We start from the raw sequence: 20,904 nt of genomic DNA, 5'->3' as shown, positions 1-20,904 counted from the left end.
TGTGATGTAGGTATGATGTTTGTGGTGATGTTTGTTTGTCTTAGGTTACACCCCTTCTGTGATGTATGTATGAAGAGGTGGTCTTGAGCTCCAGGGCAGGGAATTTAAAAGGTCTATATAAGGGCAGGCACACCTTGGTTCTGGGTCCTCCTCTCTCCTGTGTGTGAGGGGAGCAACCTGTTGCAACAGTTCAATAAAGATCAGTCTTACTAGCTGCTTTGCTTCTCAATATTCTCTGGTTGGCTTCTTTGATTTTCTCCAACTGATGGAGAACTGGCAAAGGACTCTATAAAGGCTCTTGTGTCCCCCATAAGGGAATAAGGGCAGATTTTGTTTACAACAGGTACCTATTTATCTTCTTGCACTTTGTGCTTTCGAACTGCTAGGTTGGCAGGAGCAGAGGCAGAGCAACGGGAGTTCACCCCTTCGCGGGGATTCGAACCGCCGACCTTCTGATTGGCAAGCCCTAGGCTCTGTGGTATAACCCACAGCGCCACCCGCGTCCCTTATTGAGGACAATACGTTCTTGCAAAAGTGGGGGTCCAAAGCAGGCACAGTCCAGCTGGGGCAAGGAATGAGCTTATATTCCCCATGCACACGTTCCCTCCCTCGTCTCCCCATTGGTTGGGTGCTGCAAGGTTTTCCTTCCCCCAATTATCAAATAACAGACAAGAGGCTGAGCGTGGAGAGAAACTTCTCCTTCCTCCTCCGAGTTGCCTCCACTTCCGGCTTCACCAGCAGAGATAAAATTGGAGCTTGCAAAGGAGGGAGGGAAGGAGGCGGGAAGCGGGGCTGCATAGGGCGGAGGCGGAGGAGGGGGCTTCTTCCTAATTAAGCCTCCTAATTAAGCGCCCTTACGTCCTGCCTCCCACGCGGGGGCTCCCATTCCCGCCCCCGCTGCCCAGGATGTCGGGTGAGTGCAAAGCCAATGGCGGGGAAGGAGGGAAGGGGCTTTGCGAGGGGGTCTAGGATGAGAAGCCCCGGGACGGGGAGAGGCGGCCCTGCACAAGACCTGGGCGGGGTGAAGAGAAGGGAGGAAAGGGAGCTATTTCCTTAAAGGGGGCCTTGAAGGGGAGGGGGGGGGGAGAAGCTTCCTCCTGCAGGGATCTGGTGGAAAGGGAGTTGCAGGGAAGGAGGCGGGCAAGGGGAGAGGGGTGGGCATTGCTGGCCAGGATCGTCTTAATAGTATTACAGTGCTACCTCAGGTTACATACGCTTCAGGTTACAGACTTTGCTAACTCAGAAATAGTACCTTGGGTTAAGAACTTTGCTTCAGGATGAGAACAGAAATCACGCAGCAGTGGCGCGGCGGCGGGTGGTCCCATTAGCTAAAGTGGTGCTTCAGGTTAAGAACAGTTTCAGGTTAAGAACGGAGCTCCTGCATGGGGGGGCGGGGGTTGTCGTTTTTATTTCTTACTCTGCTATGCAGCTCTGTGTTTTTCTCTTGTAAGCTGCCCTGTGATCTTTGGAGGAAGGGCAGTATAGAAATGTGAAGAATAGCTGTAAAAATAGGAAGCCCTCTTGCGTTCAAGGGGGGGGGGGATTCAGACAAAGTCTCTGATCAGCATGCATAACAGGATGGGCTTAGGAGGGAATAACAATAACAATAACATTAATTCATACTTGTAGCCTGCCCATCTGACTCCGTTGCCTCAGCAACTCAGGGCGGCTTCCAAAAACAACAACCCCAAAATTGAAAACATTGAAAACCTCCCTGTCCTGGGCTGCCATCAGAAGACTTCCGTTTTGTAGAAATGGCCTTTGAATTTAAAGAAATGCTCTCTTTAAGGAGTCCCGTGGTGTAAACGTGTATGTTGTCCTCTAGGTCCAAACACATAGTAGGAGCAAGCAGTGCTCCAAAGTGCTTCTCTTGTGAACTTGCCATCTAAATTCTTTACTCCTGACCAAAGCTCCTGTTTCCCAAAAGGACTGGAGGGGGCAGGTCTCACCACTTTTAACCCCCCCCCCACTCCCACCGCATGGAAGGCAGAGGACGTGTTCATTCACAATCCCATGAAGTGAACGAGCTGCAGCTCCTTCCCCTCTCACTGGGCTGCAGAGGAGGAAAGGGATGGGTTTGAAGGCTCTTCCTGCCTCTCTCCCCTGAGCAACAAGAGCAAAGGGTGTTTGCAGGGCAGGAGGGCAGAGCAGGGGGCAGTGAGGGCAGAGGGAGCAGTGGGCGGATCCCCCGCCTCTCCCAGGGGGTCCTGATGCAAGCAAGGGGCTTCCTTCTTCTCCATGCAAGGGCCACCCATGTGTTCAGAGCAGTCCTTTGCAGATTAACTCTTAAGTTCAAAGGGATCTACTCTCAGGCCACTAATGTACATACCATGCCAGCCTTAGGAAGGGAGGCGGGACAGGCAGGTGAAAGGAATTGCCAAAGGTGTTTGAAAATGGGTGGAGGCTTTTGGGAAGGGGGTGCCCAATTGGGGCTTCTCCAGGGGCAGCAGAATGTCTTGGGCAGGAGAATCCCGGCAGGGCCTCTCAGACTCCCTTGGCTTCTTCTTCCCTCCCTCCCAGGAAGCTGCAACTTGCTCTGTCTTCTGCGCTCCTCAGGAAGCTGAACCTGCAAACCTAGCTGAGACTGAACCTGCAACCCTGGCCAGGATGGAAGGAGGAAGATGGACGGTTGACCTGGTCAGGCTGTCTCCCACATCCCTCCCCACAACCTCCGAGCATTCCCTCCCAGGACCCTTGCAGAAATCTGGTGAGTTCCAGGGGAGAGGAGATGGGGACAGGGATAGATGGATGGTGGAGGGAGAAAGAGGAAAAGATGGAGAGGAGACAAATGGATGGAAGTTCCTGACATTAAGGCGGAGGGGGGTGAGGCCTTCTCCAAAGCAGCTCCTTGTTTCTTGAATCCCTTTCATAAAGTAGTGGGGGCAGATATTCTTCCTCAAGAATTTTAAATCTTAGGAGTTACAGTGGTACCTTGGTTCTCAAACATAAGTCTTCCAAAACCAAGGCATACTTTCCTATAGAAAGTAATGGAAAATTGATTAATCCGTTCCAGACTTTTAAAAGCAACCCCTAAAACAGCAATTTAACATGAATTTTACTATCTAACAAGACCATTGATCCATAAAATGAAAGCAATAATCAATGTTCTGTACCATAAAATAAATAAGACAGTATTGTAGATGATAAAAATTAAAATTAAGACAAAAAAAAAAAACAAGCCACAGTCAAAAATGAAAAAGCCACACAAACAAAAAAACAAAAAATAGGAAAAAACTAAAGCACCAAATGTCACCTCAGAACACTGCAACTAGAAACAGCTTTAATATTGATGGGGGGGCTTAAATTAACCGTGTAATGGAACAAATGGGATGAAAAAAGCCTTGATTACGATGGAGAGGACTTAAATTAGCTGCTCAAGGGTAAAACAGAATGAAAAAAAGCCTTAATTAGGATGGGGGGGACTTAAATTTGCTGTGCAACAGTCAAAATGGAAGCTCAGGAGCACCTTCGGTTTCCGAGGCAAAGGTCAAAAACAGGAACACGTATTTCTGGGTTTGCAAATGATGAATCAACAGAAGCATAGAACAATCTATGGACTTCCCTTTTTTGAAATATTTTTATTGTTTTTTACAAATGCAAGTTTCTATCAAAGACATTTATATAATCATTTCATGAGGCTCCATCCCTTTCATGGGTCCTTATATTACCGTATTCTTCGCTCCATAAGGCGTACCGGACCTTAAGATGCACCTAGGTTTCAGAGGAGGAAAACGGGGAAAATATTCTGAATCAAATGTTGTACTAAACTATTTAATAAACTACTGGTATATCAGAGTGAGACTAAGAGGGACAGGAACTGTTTGTTTGTTTAGTGTGCAGGCTCAAGGAGCCAGCGGATTAGCTGAGACGTGGGGGATTTGCGTAATTTCCCCCTCTCCCTCATCCTCTGCCCTCCAGTCCCCAGCAGCCTTCCTTTTTTACCTCCTGATTTTCACTGCGCTCGTGGCTCAGAGCTTGAGGTTGGGGGTTTTTTTTGCTGCTGGTTGCTTAAATTTTATCCTTCCCCTCCTGTGTCCTGCCGTCCCTCTGGAGCCTCATTGCTCCGTTTAGGGAGCGGGCGGACCTTCTGCAGCTGTTGCTGGCTGCGCACCACTTTTAAGAGTGCCTTCTGGCTTTGAATCACCTGCCTCCCTTTACTATTTTACTCAAGGTATTTGCCCTGTGCCTGGGTTTCCCCCCCACCTCTTCCTTCCGTTGCTTGTTTGCAGCCTCTTCCTTCCGTTGCTTGCTGTGAGGCAGGATAGATTGAGCAAGTGATCAGGACTTGGATTGCAGGGGATTCGCCATTAGCTGTGTAAAAGCGCTCCTCCTTGCAGCCTTCAACTTTGTTTGTACACGTGGCTACTGGTATCAGGTTCAGCATGAGCCAGTGTGGTGTAGTGGTTAAGAGCGGTAGTCTCGTAATCTGGGGAACCGGGTTCGCGTCTCCGCTCCTCCACATGCAGCTGCTGGGTGACCTTGGGCCAGTCACACTTCTTTGAAGTCCCTCAGCCCCACTCACCTCACAGAGTGTTCGTTGTGGGGGAGGAAGGGAAAGGAGAATGTTAGCCGCTTTGAGACTCCTTAAAGGGAGTGAAAGGCGGGATATCAAATCCAAACTCTTCTTCTTCTTCTTCTTCTTCTTCTTCTTCTAATAAGCAGCCACTGGCAGCAATAGAATGGAGCATAAAAAGGAGTAGGGGCACTGGGACCCAGACAATGCTCAAATCTATCCTGCCTCAAAACAAGCTGCAGAAGTAAAAAGCACGCTCCCGCTCCCCTGCCCCTCATCCCGTGTGCTCCCCAGCCTTTTTTTTTACTTCCTGGTTTTCACTTCGCTCGTGGCTCAGAGCTCGAGGTTGGGGTTTTTTTGCTTCTGGTTGCTTAAATTTTATCCTCCCCGATCCAACCCCTCCTGTGCCCTGCTGTCCCTCTGCAGCCTCATCGCTCCATTTAGGGAACACGCGGACCTTTGCTAGCTGAGGCTCGCTGTAAAGCAAGTGAAGCTAGAACCGCACAAAGTGGGACAGAAGCCCTGTAAGCGGATCCCGCTTTGCTTGACTGACGGGAGCCATGGCTCCGGTCCAGTGCATTCGCTCCATAAGACGCACAGGCATTTTCCCTTTCTTTTTAGAAGGAAAAAAGTGCGTCCTATGGAGCGAAAAATACGGTAATTTGTCCAAAACTACATACAGTGGTACCTCCGGTTGCAAACGGGATCTGTTCTGGAGCTTGACAGATGCAAACCGGAGGACTGCTTCTGTACACGCACGCGGCACAATAAAGTGCTTCTACGCGTGCGAGTGGCAAAACCCGGAAAAATACCAGAGGGTTACGTAACACGAGGTACCACTGTATAGATACATTCTCCACAGTTCTCATTTATCTAAATTGTCCATAAACTTATTTACAAGTGATTCCTAAAGTCCAGCTAACGTTTTGATTTGCGTGCAGTAATCTCATAGGTAAATTATAAATTTCCCCCATTCTTTTTTAAAGTACTTGTTTTCTTGATTCCTGAGCTAATTTTGCCATTTTGGCAGAGTCCAGCAGTTTGGACTCGTCAAACTCATGCTGGTAGTTTCGCGAACACTATCCAACCATCTCGTCCTCTGTCGTCCCCTTCTCCTTGTGCCCTCCATCTTTCTCAACATTAGGGTCTTTTCCAGGGAGAACCAGTTCCAATAGTAAACAGTGGTTCATCCTTCACCTGTGAAGGTCTAGCCATTGTGTGAGATTTCCTCTCAATGACTGTGTCAACTGAGCTCTTCGAGTATCACTGTTACTCTCAGTACCACTGTAATCAGTAAAATCATCATCATCATCTGAATTGTCCTCAGTGGGAAAAGTGTGAACAATTACTCTCTCCTGTTCAGGAGCGCACTCTAGAAATTTTGTGAGAATCACCTGACCAGATTCAGACAAAAGTACTCTGTAGAGACCCTTTTCATAACCCACAAAAATGCCTCTAGCATTCTTTACTCCAGTGTTTCCCAAACGTTTTTGGGCAACGGCACACCTGTTTACCGGAAAAAAATCTCGCGGCACACCACCATTAAAGCCCCGCCCCGTGACGTCAGCGCGCAGCGTCACGCCGGGAGGGACGCACAAAAGTGAAAGTTTTTTCCCTTCCCCTTGCCGGGGTGGGAGGAGGCAGCAGAGCGAGGGACTGAGGGACGGCGGCAGCTGAGGCGGCGGCGATAGCGGGCGGAGGAGGAGCCGTCGCCGGGAGTTGCTGCTGCTGCTGTTGCTGCTGCTGCCCGGACATGCCGGCCTCCTCCTCCTCCGCTGTCTCGCAAGCAACCCACCCTCCCCCCGCTTCCCCAGACCGTCTCCCCCCCCCACCGCCGTGTCCCCTACCTGTGCTGCAGCCCCACTAGCCCCAGCGTGATCACATGGGGCACGTCCAGCTCCGTGGGCCACAGGCCGGAGGCGATGCACCCGAACACGCCGCACTCCTCCCGAATCCCCAGCTCCTCGAATTCCATGGTGCCCGAGCGAACACGTGTTGTTGTCAGCGCAGCTGCTTCTGTTATTGCCGCTGCTGCCTCCTGCCGCCGCCGCCGCCTGGGTTTGAGGGGGGGGGGCGGAGGAGGAGGAGAAGGAGGCGGCGGCCTCAGAGGCGCGAGTTCCTCTCCGCGCCCACCCCTTGCGCCCGCCTCATTTACATGCATACATTACGAAGGGGCGAAATTCCCCGCCTCGGGGCTGCTCCGCGTGGTGGAGTTGGTTTCCCCACCCCAGAGGAGCAGAGCAAGAGAGGTCGCCTTCGGGGCGGGGGGGGCTACTTTGTATCTGCCTTTGGACACAAGTTAGCTCCCGCTCGCTCTTTCTCTCTCCCCACAAGTTAACTTTGTTTCCCTCTCTCTTTCTCTCTGCGCGCGCGCGCTTCTGAGAGCGAGTTTTGCCCAGTGGCTCCGAGAGTGTAAACGGCTGGCTGAAGTGCTGAGGAGACCGCGAAGGGCGGAGGGAGCTGGGCTTCGCGCGCGACGGAAGGGGTTATTCCCCCCCCCCCTTATGGAAACGGGGTTTGAGGGAATAAGGGGTAGGGAGGAGACTTCGGTTTTTGCGCGACTGAGCAGGGGAAGGGGGCGTCGGCGGGCGCTCGCCTCAGATTGGAGAAACGCTACCAAAGGGTTGTGAGCGGGGGGGTGTGTTAAAAACATCCCTCCCTCCGTGGGTGGAGGAAAGGGGGCTGGGAGGCAGGATGTGGCCCCGGCGGAGAGTTTTAGGTGGCCCAACCCCTTCCCTTTCCCAATGAGGTGGAAGCATTGGCGGGTTTCTGCAACCGCGCCCCGCCCCCTTCCGCCGTCCGTGCCCCCCCCCCTCCCTTCGTACGCAGCCCCAAAAGTGCCTCCGGACTCCGAACGCGCTTCTTTTTCGGGTCGCTTCCCTCTCGCGCGCTGCTCACTTGGTTTTGTTCTCTCCTAGGCGCCCGACTCGCCCGCCTCCCTCCCACGGCACACCAGCCGGTGTCTCACGGCACACTAGTGTGCCGCGGAACACCGGTTGGGAAACACTGCTTTACTCCACCTGGAGCATCAGATTTCACATGAGACCCAAAAACCTTAAAATGGGCAACAGAAGGTTTTCTATGAAATAGCTTTTCAAAAGGAGAACTTCCCAAACCTTTTGAAACCTTTCTCAACCAAGTGTAACAAAAACACAATAAAGATTCAGCCCAATACTCATGTGGCAAATGTGAACTCAGCAATTGCGCCTTCATCCCATTTTGCAATTCTTTGTTCACTTGCACACAGCCACTTTTGTCCCATGTTCCTGCAGAAACAGCAGTCTTGTGCCTTATGCCTTGCTTATCCAGGAAATCCTGAAAATCTTGTAAAAGAAAAGCTGGCTTTTCATCTGTGAAAAGACAATCAATGTTAGCATCATAAACATTTTTAACTTTGTCACAAAACTCTTTAAACCTTTCTAAGGCTTCTTGTGGTTTCTGCAATATGTATAACCACACATAATGAGAGAAATAATCCACACACACAAGATAATATATTGCATTGCCTCTAGATGGTGCTAGAGGACCAATCACATCAGCATATACTCGCTGAAAAGCTTTAGTTACTTTCGTCGCCTTCTGGACGTCCTTCGTCATACCTGCAAAAGAAATCATGTTGGACTCAGATGCATTACAATTTATGCAATCACTTTGATCAAAATCAACAAATACAGTTCATCTTTCTCTCTGGCAGACAGATACAGCTCTCCATCTTTGAAGATTTTGCAGCTTTCTCTATCATAGGACAAAATCAGTCCTTTCTTTGTGATCTGCGAAACACTCAGCAGATTGAACTTTGAATCAGGAACCAAATAGACATTGTTTATAGTCAAGTTCAGACTCTCAAGATACACAGTTCCAAACCCGGTTGCTTCCAGCTCCTGGCCATTGGCCTGTTTCACAGTGAAGCTTTGCTTCTTAAACATTGAAAACAGTTCTAGGCGCAACGTCATGTGTTGCGTGCAACCAGTGTCAAGAACAAAAGCGTTCTCCGTTGAAAATTTGGCTTTTGTTGACAGCAATGCTTTTGCAGGTTTCACCTGGGACTTGGTACGACTTTTGCCTGACGCCTCAGGCTTTGCAGAGCTCCCCTTAACTCCTTTCTGTTGACGTGGCTTCTTATAATTCCGCTGAAGATGCCCAGTCTGTCCACAATTGTAACAACGGACAACGTTCAAAGCAACAGCCTGTTCTTCACTAGCAGTAGCAGTGGGGGTGTCAGAACTCCGAGCTTCTGTCCCCCTGTCTTTGACATCTATTGCAGCAAGTCTGTCTCTCATTCAAAACCAGGGCACAAATTCTTTCCACCGTAAGATCTGCGGCAGGTAGAGAACCCAGCTGACTTGCAACAGTTTTATAAGTCCGATTAAGGCTGTTAATAATCATGAAGCAGAATATCTCTTCCTCTAGAGGGAAATTGCGTTGCGCCATCTGCTGGCGTAAGAATTTCATCTCTGTCAGATGCGCTTGGACATCTCCATCAGGGGCTAGCCTTAGATTGGTCAGCTTTTCAAAATGCAGCAACGCTGAAGAACCAGCATCTCTTTTATGTATTCTATGCAGCGTTTGCAAAATCTCATACGCATATTCCAAATCCTGAATATGCACAAGTTGATAATCAGAGACACATAGAATTATGGCCGTCCTGGCTCTCACATTCTGTGAATTCCAACTTGGCGTTGGTGCAGCAGGGATGGGATTATCAATCACCCCAAAAATCCTCTGATTCTGAAGCAGGGCTTTCATTGTTACAGACCATAAGGAATAATTGCCATTAGTCAGTGGAGGTGGGTAAGGTAAGCCTCCCCCCTTCTTGGTATCCATTTTGAATCCAAGCCTCAGCTCTCACTCTCGAGCCTGTAAAATCCAAAAGTCTATTGGGTTGTTTACTGCCTTGCACCTGGCAGCTAAGCGCAGGCTGCTTCAGAAAATCCCTCCAAGAGCAGTGAGATAATAGACAAAACACCAGTGTTTTTCCAGCCTCTCACAGTCCCAGCCTCACTTGGCTTGTAATTTCCCACTTCCCTTTCAAGCTAACTAGCTTAGAGGAAGCTGAAAGCATACACGTCTCATTGCTTAGCAACTTGGCCTTGGCTGACCGGCATTAGAAAGCTTATCAAGCCTCAGGGATGCGAAAAATGCGGGCTGTTTCTCAGGGCTGTTTTCATCCAAAAGCAGACACTCAGTGAACCGAAGAATGCTTCAATTCACGTTCACTCTCACAGCCATAAGATCACCATACCTTGAGGGAATTCGTTGCTCGTATTATCAGCAAAAACGCCTCCTCCGGTGCTCAGCTGCCCTTTGTAGCTTCCCATCTGCTCGCTACCACATTCTTTCTTTATCTCCTTGCAGAGGATGAATTATGATCTATCAACCTCCTTAGCTGCTTTCATGGATCGATGCCATCAGGTCCGTGCTACCAGATGTCGGGATTGAAGCCTATATGAGTAGTAACTGGCAACTCTCCAGGCACCCGGCTTGATCTCCTGTTGACCTCCCTGTCTGCATTCCTCAGCGAGATCCAGGCAGAGGTCGCGATAGGCGATCCTTCTCAACGTGAGAAGAACACACCCCCTCTTTCTTGCCCCCCCCCCAGCAGGGGAAAGAGATAGACAGAAACGTATTTACATGCCTTTATTTCTGTCTTTGCAGCATTACAAAAAACATGACTGCTCTCTTCAAGCTCCAGCAGTCGAGTGACAAACACTTCCTGTACTTCCTGTGCAACTCATATTACACTCTGAGCTAATTCCGGTGCTTCGCACTGAATTGACTGTCCCTCTGTTTCCCACGGACAGTCCCAACATCATGTGATGTTTTCAAGCTAGCAGCTCGCAGCTGCATTGCTTCTATATCGTAACAATATTTTCCTTCATCTGACATCCTGGTAGAAAGCAGGCCTGATTGTGCTGAATTTTTTCTGCTAAAACACCTTTCATTCTATTGCCCAAAATATGAGCAATACTCTAAATGGAGTATTTTTCTCGCCTTTTAGTTCAAGAATTATTGATTTGTGGTCCGAAAGTGTTCTTAGTTGTATTTCTGCATTTTTAATCTATGGAATTCCATCCTACAGGAATGATGGCCAACAATTTGGATAGCTTGAAAAAAGAGGATTAGACTGATGTCTGTGCTCTGCCCTCGTGGTCCTAGGCAATTATGCTTCTTAAAATAGGAGTGTTAAAATAGTGTTAAAATAGGAGAAGGTGCATATTGCGATTGACGTGTGTTAGGTTCCTTTCTTGTAAGTCTTAACAGGATTCTCTTCCCCTTCCTCCCCACTCCCAAACAGGTGAGGAAGATGATGGCCAGAATTCTATGGAGCCATCTGTGAATTCATTGGGAAGAACAAAGAAACAGTTTAAATGCATGGAATGTGGGATGTGCTTTAGTCACAGTGGAAGACTGAGGACACATCAACGAATTCACATAGAGGAGAAACAATTTAAATGTACTGACTATCGAAAGAGCTTCAGGGAAAATGGAACTCTTAGAAAACATCAACGAACTCACACAGGTGATAAACCATTTAAATGTATTGAATGTGGAAAGTGCTTCAGTCACAATGGAACACTTAGAATACACCAACGAACTCACACAGGGGAGAAACCATTTGAATGTATTGAATGTGGAAAGTGCTTCAGTCGAAATGGAAACCTTAGAATACACCAACGAACTCACACGGGGGAGAAACCATTTAAATGTATTGAATGTGGAAAGTGCTTCAGTGAAAATGGACCACTTAGAATACACCAACGAACTCACACGGGGAGAAACCATTTGAATGTATTCAGTGTGGAAAGAGCTTCAGTGAAAGTAGAGCACTAAGAAAACATCAACGAACTCACACGGGGGAGAAACCATTTAAATGTATAGAATGTGGAAAGAGCTTCAGTAGAAGTGAACACCTTAGAATACACCAACGAACTCACACGGGGGAGACTCCATTTAAATGTATTGAATGTGGAAATAGCTGCAGTAGAAGTGAACACCTTAGAATACACCAACGAACTCACACAGGGGAGAAACCATTTGAATGTATTGAATGTGGAAAGTGCTTCAGTCAAAATGGAACACTTAGAATACACCAACAAACTCACACGGGGGAGAAACCATTTAAATGTATTGAATGTGGAAAGTGCTTCAGTCAAAATGGAACACTTAGAATACACCAACGAACTCACACAGGGGAGAAACCATTTGAATGTATTGAATGTGGAAAGTGCTTCAGTCGAAATGGAAACCTTAGAATACACCAACGAACTCACACGGGGGAGAAACCATTTAAATGTATTGAATGTGGAAAGTGCTTCAGTGAAAATGGACCACTTAGAATACACCAATGAACTCACACGGGGGAGAAACCATTTGAATGTATTGAATGTGGAAAGTGCTTCAGTCGAAATGGAACACTTAGATTACACCAACGAACTCACACGGGGGAGAAACCATTTGAATGTACTGAATGTGGAAAGTGCTTCAGTCGATATGGAACACTTACAATACACCAACGAACTCACACGGGGGAGAAACCATTTAAATGTATAGAATGTGGAAAGAACTTCAGTCGATATGGAACACTTAGAATACACCAACGAACTCACACAGGGGAGAAACCATTTGAATGTATTGAGTGTGGAAAGAGCTTCAATAATAGTGGAAACCTTAGACAACATCAACAAACGCACACGGGGGAGAAACCATTTAAATGTATTGAATGTGGAAAGTGCTTCAGTCAAAATGGACACCTTAGAATACACCAACGAACTCACACGGGGGAGAAACCATTTGAATGTATTGAATGTGGAAAGAGCTACAATGATTGTGGAAGCCTTAGAAAACATCAACGAACTCACACGGGGGAGACTCCATTTAAATGTATTGAATGTGGAAAGTGCTTCAGTCAAAATAGAACACTTAGAATACACCAACGAACTCACACGGGGGAGAAACCATTTAAATGTATTGAATGTGGAAAGCGCTTCAGTGTAACTGGAAACCTTAGAAATCATCAACAAACTCACACGGCTGAGAAACCATTTGAATGTATTGAATGTGGAAAGAGCTTCAGTGAAATTGGAGACCTTAGGAAACCTCAACGAACTTACACGGGAGAAACCATTTAAATGTACTGAATATGGAAAGAGCTTCCATCCATATAGACACCTTCTAAGACACCAACTATCACACGGGGAAGAAACCATTTTAATGTATGGCACGTGGATGGAGATTCAGCTACAGTAGAGCACTTAGAATACACCAACTAACTCATAGAGGGGAGAAACCATTGGAACGTATTGAATGTGGGAAGGGCTTCAACAGGAAGGTTAAACTTACATTACATTGGCGAACTCCCACAGGGGAGAAGCTTAAGTCAATATGGAACCTTAGTAAACATCCGCTGACTCACATGGGGAAAACCAGATTTATGAAACGTGGAAAGAGCTTAAGAGGGAGTGAAGACCTTAATATCCATAAGAAAATTCACACAGGCAGGAAACCATATAAATGTATGGAGTTTTCCACTCAGGTTTTACCAAATATCCTGGGAGGTGAAGATTACTGTCAAGTCTCTGGATGTACAGAAAAGAATTTGGCAGTGTTTGTTTATTGTTATGGCCAATGGTGTCAAAAGCCTCTGAAAGATCCAGCAGAACTAGGAAACAGCTCTCACCTTTGTCCCTAGCCCGCCGGAAATCATCGTGTCCAGGTCAGTTTCAGTCGCATGATGAGGCCTGAATCCCAACTGGAATGGATCCAAATGGTCCACATATTCCAGGCGTCCCTGGAGTTGTTCAGCAACCACCCAGTTAATCACCTTGCCAAAGAATGGAAGATTTGAGACTGGGTGATAGGTGGCCGTATTGGCTGGATCTAAAGATATTTTTTTTAAGAAGCACTTTAATACAGTGGTGCCTCAGGTTACATACGCTTCAGGTTACAGACTTCGCTAACCCAGAAATATTACCTTGGGTTAAGAACTTTGCTTCACGATGAGAACAGAAATCATACAGCGGCAGCAGGAGGCCCGATTAGCTAAAGTGGTGCTTCAGGTGAAGAATAGTTTCACGTTAAGAACAGACCTGCAGAACGAATTAAGTTCTTAACCAGAGGTACCACTGTAACTGCCTCTTTCAGTGTGTCTCGGAAGGCTCCTTCACAGAGAGAAGCATTCACCACCCCATGGAGCCCATCCCCCATCCCTTCCCGGCTAGATTTTATGAGCCAGGATGGGCAAGGATCAAGGAGACAGGTGGTTGGTTTCACTCATCCTCGGACATAACAGATTGGAATTGATCCCACGCAACTTTACTAGACAGGACTCTAGCACTCACCTGCCCCCGCCCTGCCCCCACGGAGGAGTCTACCTCTCTGAATCTGAGCGACTTTATCTTATCATGTGGCCTGTACCAGGCGCCATTGGAGAGATGGTTCCATTAAATTGCAAACCACCTGAAAGTGTCTCCTGCTGCTGTTTTCTGCAGATGCAATAGAGGGGGTGAAGAAGGTTTTCTTCACCTTCGCTATCGCCATTTGGTAGGCTCAACGTTGAGCTCTAACCCGTGTCCGGTCAGATTCAGAATGAGGTTTCTGCCACTGGCGCTCTAGCCGTCTTGTTGCCCTCAGATCCTTGGAAAACCATGGGGCTGTCTGGTCTCCATGCAATCGGAGTGGGCTTTTTGGAGCCAGATACTCAATAGCCCTGGTTAACTCCACATTCCAGCAGGCCACCAGGGAATCAGCTGAAAGGCCATCAACATGGGATAAAACATCCCCTGCCACTCTCTGGAAACCATTTGGATCCATTAAGTGGCGGTGGCGGACCATCCAAATTGAACCCACCTCCTTGCAGAGGGGAAGGGTTGTGGAGAAGTCCAGTTGCACCAGGAAGTGATCTGAACATGGCACTTATTTAGTTTTGCTTTTTTATTTATTTAGTTTCGCTTTTACTTAGTGTCAGATCACAAACATCCATAGAGGAGAAAAACCAGGTCTAAGGCATTTCTGCGACTATAAGTTGGGACAAACGTATTTAGGGACAGCCCATGGAGGCCATGCTTTCCACAAAGTCCCAATAGGCCCCTTGTAAGGTTGTGTCGGCGTGAATGTTAAAATCCCCCAGGACAACCAAATTAGGTGTCTCCAGGAGAACATCTGCCACGACCTGAAGCAGCTTGGGCAGGGAATCCTTGGTGCAGCGGGGTGGTCGGTACACCAAAAGGAATCCTGTACTGCCCCTATTGTCCAACTTCAAGAACATGCACTCAGAGAACTGGGTCTTCCCAATAGGACACCTGGTGCAAATTAATGACTTCCTACAAATCACTGCAAATCACACCCCTACCCTGCCCACATGACTTGGGTTGCTGTGCGTAAGAGAAACCTGGTGGACAAGCAGCGGCAAGGACAGGTCCACCTGCTTCATCCCACCAGGTCTCTGTTACACATGCCAGGTCAAGTTCTCCATCCACGATCAAGTCATGGATGGCAGTGGTCTTATGAATCATTGACCTGGCATTGCATAGCAGTACCTTCGGTATAGGAGTCAGATGGGATTACCATGAGGAATTATAAAATATACATCAAGCCATCGTGTCCACAATGAAGACATTGTGTTGACTGGGTTTGATATATTGACGATAATTTCTGATTAAATCCCATAAGATTCTACATTCATGTCCTTTCCATGCCCTTTTGCCTTTGCTGCCCATTTCTCTTGTCACGTACACAGCCCAGTTGCTTAGACAGGCAGGCGTCCTGGGTCATCAAAGATAGTGGGCAAGTTTATTTGATGTAGGATGTTAATCTTAGGGCCAGCAAACAGATCTCACATTAAGGGGATAATGGTCACTGTCCTCCTGGCCATCCTTCTTATCATATGTACTGCTTGTTTATTACCTCGGGGTTGCCAGATGCTCTTCTTTGTAGTTCTCAACTATTTACTACCCCTTTGTAGTTCTCAACTTAGTTACCCCAAAATATATGCATGCTAATTAGTGTTGTAGTGTAACTTTTTCCCCACGTGGGTTTGATGAAATGCTCAGAGGAAATATGATTGGTTCTTACGAGCACTGTGTAAAAGATTCTTTGCTAATAAAATGGCCTGGCGAGGGGTGTGGTTTACGCACTTTCTCCTAGAGCCTTGCTGGTCAAAACCTCGTGTCTTGCTTTTAATCAGGGTCCAATCCTTCCTTTACTTTACGAACGCAGCACTTCGGGTCATGTGGGTCTCCCTTGCTGATTCCAGTATCCATCCAAATGACACCAGACCCGGAGGCAGGGATAGTCCTCAAACTAAAATGGGGGGGCCATGCTATTTGGTGACCCTCTTTTTTTCTTTTTTTCTTAATTTATACTTCTACATCACACAAACAAGCATTGAATAAAACGAACAAACAATAGAAAACAGAAGAAAATGCAAAAACAAAATTACAAGGATCTAAACATAATATGCAATCAAAAATACAAAACATTATATTCTCTTCAAAAAAGGAAAAAGAACAAAAACACCAAAAAAGTAGGGGGGAATGACTTCTAACTAACTCCATGTGGCTCTTTATTCTTCATATCACTGGTTGTCTGTAATGATTAATTTTTTGGAGAATTATTCTAATTACCTGTGAGATTTTTATTCTAAACTAAGCCAAGTATGAATCTGGAAATCGGTTCTCTTCGTATAATTTATAAAGACTTCCCACTCTCTCCTTATTTTCTCATTAGAATAACTTCTTATTAAACCTGTAAGTCTGGCCAATTCAAGATATCCTGACAATTTAAGAACTCTTTCTTCTTTTGTTGATGTTATGTTATTTTTCCAATTTTTAGCCATTACTATCCTGGCCGCCATTACTGCATACAAAAATATTCTTTTGGTTTCTTTTGGGGTGTCTGTTGTTAATAGGCCCAAAAAAACATTTCTGGTTTTTTTGGGAAAGTATGTCTTAACATTTTATTTAATTCTTCATTAATGGTATCTCAAAATTATTTAATTTTAGGGCACGTCCACCACATATGGAAGAAATTCTCTTCTTTAAGTTTGCACCTCCAACACTTTCCACTGGTGTTTTGGTACATTTCGAGGGTTTAACATGCTGTAAATCTTATGTCTCTTTTCCATAAGTTTCCCCAGTTTTCGAAATCAATTGAATGGCCGATATCTTGTGCCCATTTGACCATGACATCTTTAAACTCGTTGTCTCTTAAGTGCCAATTTAATAATAGTTTATACATTTTGGATAAATTTTTATCATCATTTATAATCATTTTTTTGTCTATTTCGGATAATTTTGTATCAAATCCATTTACATTCTTGTCTTCCTCAAAAATTGCATTTAATTGATGGTATTGAAACCAGCCTATTCCTGTATGTCTTATTGTTTCATATTTTTTTCATTTGTAATCTACTATTTACTTCCTCTAAAAGATCTTTATACGTCAACCAATTTGAATCCATATTTTTTCTTTTTACTGCCTCTGCCTCCATTGGTGACAACCACCATAGGGTTTTTGGTTCTAATAATTTTTTGTTCCTTTCCCAAATTTAATAATGTGATTTAGGAATCCCTTGTGGATTTTTGCTTTATTATAACCCAGGTAGCCGTGACACCCCACTATATTATTCCAGCCCTCAATATCCAATAATTTAGTATTCTTCAAGATCATCCATTCATTGAGCTAATTTTTATTAACAGGCCAATCACATCACATTATCCAAATCACATTAGTTTCAAATTATACAGCCAAATTTTAAATTTTGTTGGGGGTACCCATACATCAAGCTCCGCACGAGTCCAAAACTCTGAACGAGTCCAAACATCACTTATATTACTGCTTTAATTAGACAGTTCTATCCAGTTCAACCCAGATAGTCCTTTAATTTCTTTCTTTCTCTTCTTGTTATCGTATATTCCTTTCTTTGCGATCTCTGATAATTTTCACAAGCAGATTGAAAACAGGCATCCTTTGTGTGGGTTTTGTACTGTCCAAAGATCATATCACTGTTCAGCGCTTCCATAAAAAAATTAATCTTCGGTCTGTCCTTTACTTTTCTCAGGCTTGCCAAATAAATCAAATGAGTCAGGAGGCTCTGTAAGGTCAAGTTTGCGTTCCAACATTCCTTGTCTTTCGAATAATCCTGATTCTCCTCCCCCTGTCCTTCTTTCTCCGGCAAGCCTGTCTTGGCGAGATGCCATTTTTTAACTGCATCATGAAAATTTTCCTCTTTCTCACCGTTCACCAATCCTCTCTCCTGTTATAATCCATCCCACACAGTTCTTGAATTCCTGCTTGTGATTAATAAAAACGCAACAATCTTATTTCTATCTGGGGTGAAGGGTTATTAATATCACATCGTGCAAAGGGGAAAAAAGTTTTTTCCTCCACCCCCCCCCCTTCATTCCAAACATACAGTCTCCTAGTGGTGATTCATCAGAAGATTTACTTATCCATCCGTCACTCCCGGTCACAGAGATCCATTAATCAGCAGTCTTATCTCTCAAACATTACTTGATATATGTGCTTCAGCTTCATTCCAATCGTATGTTTCCAATTATAATTCCAAGCTGAAGCTAACCAGCACGCGCTAATTGCAATCGGCGTCAGGAAGATCTGACTTCACCGAGGGCTCGTGCCAAGTGTTCGGCACCCCCATCTCTCGGATCAGGGGGTGCATTGTGAACACCGCTGGCAAGGCAGCGCCCCCCCCTGTCTCCTGGGGGGGTAGGAAGACTGCATACTTCCCATAGCAGCCCCTTAATTACCTCGTATGGGTCAGAGAGATGTTATTGTCGGCCATCTTCCAACACGCCACCTGGTGGCCCCCAAGCAGGCAACTTCATAGTAGATCCTAAAATCTGGCATCCCAAACCCTCCTTTGTTTTTGGTTACTGTTAATAGTTTAAATTTAATTCTCTTTTTTTTTTTGCCCTGCCAAATGTATTTTGCCAAATAGCTGTGCCATTCCTTAAAACAATTTAAGCCATTAAGAACTGGAAATGATTGAAAAAGGAACTGCATTTTTGGTGAAACTACCATCTTGATTGTAGAAATTTTCCCCACAACGTGAGTTTTAATTTACTCCAGATTTCTAAGTCTTTCCTAATTTTGTTCCATACCTTAATATAAATTTCTTTCTATAAATTAATGGTTTTCATGGTTATCCAAATTCCTAAATACTTTGCTCTGTTAGTAATTTTAAGTCCTGTTTCTATTTCTAACTTTACTTTTTCTTGTATATCTAATTTTTTTACCAGGAGTTTTGTTTTTTCTTTATTAATTTTGAATCGTGAAAATTGTCCAAATGCCTTTCTTTTCCCTTTCCTTTCCTTTTATTATAATATGTTTTATTGATTTTCTTTCTTACAACAAATATCCATCACCATCACTAAATCTTCCTATATCTCATCATAGTCTTTCAATTTTAACTTTCCTTCTTGTTCTGTTAGTAATTCTCTGTATGTTGGCCGTATTCCTTTCACTGTTGACATGGAGTTTGGGGTTCCAATAATTCTTTGTATTTTGCCCATACCTTTATTCAAAACTTATTATAGTATTGTCGAGTCCTTTGTGTACTTCCCCCCCCATACCACAAATATGCATGCCAACCAAATATGCTGTCATGTCCTTCCAGTTCTATTGCCTCTCCTTTCTCCAATTTAATCCAATCCCGAATCCGAGTCAGACAAGCTGCTTCATAGTAAATTTTGAGGTCTGGAAGGGAAAAGCCTCCCCTTTCTTTTAAGTCTGGGTTTTGTATTTTATTGTTGGCCTTGTTTTTTCCAATATTACTACAATACTCTAGAGCAGCCTTTTTCAACCTGTGGGCCCCCAGATGTTGCTGAACTACAGTTCCCATCACCCCTAGCTAGCAAGGCCAGAGCTCAGGGATGATGGGAGTTGTAGTCCAACAACATCTGGGGACCCACAGGTTGAAAACTGCTGCTCCAGAGGGTTTTCTGTTGTAAATATTAGATTGTCTGTGGAGGCTCTTACCTTATAGGCCCTTTGTCCAACTTTAATTCCTTCTATTCTAAGGTCTTCTCTTACTGCTTTGAAATATACTTCCAGAAGCGTGATAAAGAGGAGAGGAGAAAGAGGGCAGCCCTGTCTTGTTCCCTTATAGATATTAAATGCTTCTGATGTTTCACCATTTATAATTAGTCTAACCTTTTGGGAATTATAAATCGCTTTTATACCACTACATATTTTCTCACCCAAGCTCATCATTTGCATGAATGCCCCTGAAACATCAAATGCTTTCTCTGCATCCACCAAGATCATTGATGCCTTTTTATCTGGTCTCATTTCTAGGTATTTTATTATATCTACTACCAATCATAAAGGTAAAAGGACCCCTGACCTTTAGGTCTAGTCGTGGCCGACTCTGGGGTTGCGGTGCTCATCTTACTTTACTGGCCGAGGGAGCCGGCATACAGCTTCCAGGTCATGTGGCCAGCATGACTAAGCCGCGAACCAGAGCAGTGCACGGAAACGCCGTTTACCTTCCCGCTGGAGCGTTATGTAATAAAAAAAATTAAGGTCTTTTATATATAATAAATGTTCATAAATGTACCAACCAATCACGTACATAGATATGTGGACCACGTGTCTGGAGCAGCGCAGGAAGACCGCCCTGAAACCATTTTGACTCCCAAACTGACCAAATGTATTCTCTGCAAGGAGGGAGAGGGTGAGGGAACCTTCCCATTGTCTCAGGAATTGGGTAATCACCGTCTCAAAGGGATGGCCAGACTACCAGGAAAGGCAATCAGATAAGGCATTCTCAGATAACCTGGTAGACAGGAAAAACAACAACATTCAAATTTCTGCCGCAGACCACCTTTTGTATGATGTAGGTAGGATGTTTGTGGGGGGGGGGGGTTCTTGGGTTACACCCGTTCTGTGCTGTACCATATTTTTTGTCCTATAGGACGCTCTTTTTCCCCTCCAAAAATGAAGGGGAAATGTGTGTGCGTCCTATGGGGCAAATGCAGGCTTTCACTGAAGCCTGGAGAGCGAGAGGGGTCGGTGCGCACTGACCCCTCTCGCTCTCCAGGCTTCGGGCAGCTCTCCGCAAACCTTGGCAGCCCGGCGCGACTTCCCGCCGGGCTGCCTAGGCTTGCGGATAGCAGCCTGTTCTGGGGGCTGAGGTCGGGGGAAGCTTTATTCCCCCCCCCCCAAAAAAAAACTAGGTGCGCCCTATAGGGTGCAAAATACGGTATGTATGATGTATGGAGGGCTGGTCTTGAGCTCTGGGGCAGGGAATTTAAAAGGTCTATATAAGGGCAGGCACACCTTGGTTCGGGGTCCTCCTCCTTTCTCCTGCATGTGAGGGGAACAACCTGTTGCAAAGATCAGGCTTACCAGCTGCTTTGCTTCTCAATATTCTC

General features: G+C 45.6%; 2 protein-coding genes across 2 annotated transcripts in view; both read left to right on the top strand.

Annotated features, from left to right (window-relative positions):
• Positions 1 to 20,904, top strand: part of LOC144325930 (uncharacterized) — a 93,490-nt gene that overhangs the window by 28,112 nt on the left and 44,474 nt on the right. The gene's annotated exons all lie outside the window — the stretch shown is intronic.
• The window catches only part of LOC144326056 (uncharacterized), a 36,775-nt gene continuing 16,308 nt past the window's right edge, over positions 438 to 20,904 (top strand). Inside the window, exon 1 of the mRNA XM_077921806.1 lies at positions 438 to 913. The gene's annotated coding sequence lies outside the window, so the exon portion shown is untranslated. The remainder of the gene's footprint in view (positions 914 to 20,904) is intronic.

This window comes from Podarcis muralis, chromosome 2, assembly GCF_964188315.1.
Source record: "Podarcis muralis chromosome 2, rPodMur119.hap1.1, whole genome shotgun sequence".
NCBI lineage: Eukaryota > Metazoa > Chordata > Lepidosauria > Squamata > Lacertidae > Podarcis > Podarcis muralis.
This window is presented reverse-complemented; position numbering and strand designations above follow the sequence as displayed.